This window comes from Salmo trutta, chromosome 30, assembly GCF_901001165.1.
Source record: "Salmo trutta chromosome 30, fSalTru1.1, whole genome shotgun sequence".
Lineage (NCBI taxonomy): Eukaryota > Metazoa > Chordata > Actinopteri > Salmoniformes > Salmonidae > Salmo > Salmo trutta.
Window position 1 is genome coordinate 30,644,919 of NC_042986.1, and position 2,122 is coordinate 30,647,040.

At 36.1% G+C, this 2,122-nt stretch overlaps 1 long non-coding RNA gene across 1 annotated transcript; it reads right to left on the bottom strand.

Annotated features, from left to right (window-relative positions):
• Positions 1–590: 590 nt before the first annotated feature.
• LOC115168834 (uncharacterized) lies at positions 591–1,916 on the bottom strand. Its single transcript, XR_003870762.1, has 2 exons — positions 1,607–1,916; positions 591–1,155 (listed from the first exon to the last, which is right to left on the bottom strand). It is a non-coding gene; the product is annotated as an uncharacterized LOC115168834 (long non-coding RNA).
• Positions 1,917–2,122: the final 206 nt, after the last annotated feature.

Consider the following 2,122-nt stretch of genomic DNA (forward strand, 5'->3'; position numbering starts at 1 on the left):
TGGCTAGACGGGGGAGGATTTTGGAATTGAGAGTATGGTCAATCTGTTTGTTCCTCTGCCACGTCCAAGAGGAAAGTGATATTTCTCCTTTTATTTAATTATTTGCAAATTTTTGCTTCAAGTGGCTTTCAGGAGTTTAAATTGATGCTCAATAAAACGATTTTGAGCATGAACAAACTGACTTATTGTTCAAAAATATTGATACATTGAATATGTACACATGTGCACTCATTCACGCACACATGCACATCTATAGACATCATATACTCCCATCATATATTCCTATCATATACTCACCAGGGGTGGAAAGAGTACTGTAAAATCCTACTCAAGTAGAAGTACAATTACTTTAATGAAATTGTAATCAAGTAGAAGTAAAAGTACTGGTGTAAAAAACTACTCAAGTAAAAGTAAAAAGTAGCACATTTAAAAAGTACTCAGAGTAAAAGTTACTAAGTTACTTCTAAAATAATTTTCTATTTCAATTTTGATGGTTATTTTTATTCTCCTTTTACAAGAATGGAAGTTCATGTGAAAAGTGTATAGCAATGGAATGCAAGCTTCACAAACAAATGAATATAAAAAAGGTACTTTTCTATATACTACTGTTTATGTAATATTGTTTACATGTAACACTTGACAGGCTAAAGGTTCCATACAACACCAGAAAATAACCAACAAGATCCAGCACAGCTGATTTTAATATTAAATCTTCAACTTCACATCTACAAATGTTCAAAGGAATGTTCAAAAGGCATATATTTTGTGAAACTACCTATCGAACACTTAACTTACTTCACTTCTCGCTGAATTTGCCATTCAGTTTCAAAAGGAGCTGATTTTCTAAGTTAATTGAGTCTATCCTGGCTCGCTTTTCAGTGAATAGTCCAGCACAGCTAAAAAGACGCTCACAGGCAGCAGATACAGGCAGGCCTGTGTTGAGTTTGAGGGACAATTTCTTTATGTACGGAAACAAATGAAGTAAATCCATTTTGTCCGATGGACTAGCAAGATACCCATCCAGCTCCGCTGTACCTTCTGACCATTTGGTTGTTAGTGATGAAAAGAAATCCTCTTCATCAGATGAATGCTGCCTTAGATGCTCAGTCTCATCCTGTGTGATTGTGTCAAGATGATTCTTCAGGTACGCCAAACCTGTACATTGGAAACAACACAACATTCACATGTTTCAGCAAACTCTGTTGTATGTGGCTGGCAACACAATCATATTACTGGCATTGCAATAGCTCTAACACAGACTTCCACACTTGTTATTCTCAGATACTGAGATTGATTTGAGTTGTTCAAATACATTCAGACCTAACAAATTCTCTAATGTTGAGGTGTGTCCATGTCTGGCAGTACCCAAACTCAGACCTAACAAATTCTCTAATGTTGAGGTGAGTCCATGTCTGGCTGTACCCAAACATAGTTATATGCAAAGGTTATTGTCCAGCACCTGTAATGCAAATTAAATAATGAAAAAAAGAAAAACATAAAAAATATTAATTTTTTTTATTAAAAAATTTAAGAAAAGACTCAAAGACCAAAATATATCATCATATGGACAATGAGGTTAAAACCTTTTGGAGTAAAGAAATCATACCGGCTGTGATGACATCAGCTTTGTCAGTCCAAGACATCTTGAACTTTGGCAGAAGGATTGCAGCAGCAATAAGCTGTGGCTCCTCCATCATTTCTCCAAAGCACTTTTGGAGACCGTTCTGAATGGCTCTGATAAGTGGTAGGCACATTTGGCAAGATGCTTCCAGCCTTTGAAGTTTTGTTTTTAGTAAGAAGATCACTGGCAGCAGCCACCCCATATGCGTGTTGGTCTCAGACTGTAGAATTTTCAAAGCTGAGATCAAAGGTTTCATCACTTTGCAGTACTCGTTCAAGAAGGACATTTTTGCCGGCTCAGCCTGAAAGACAAGGTAAGGTAAATGTAATACCTCTTAGAATTCTAACATTTCATGGACAATAAATATTACTGTAATAGGAAAACATTACATTCCTTCAAAGAATTACTAGTCACATTTTCACTTTTAATTCATCATAAACATTTCTTATGGCATCCTCCCCCTTCTCTTGTATGATACGTGTGATCCTCTCCACAGCCAGG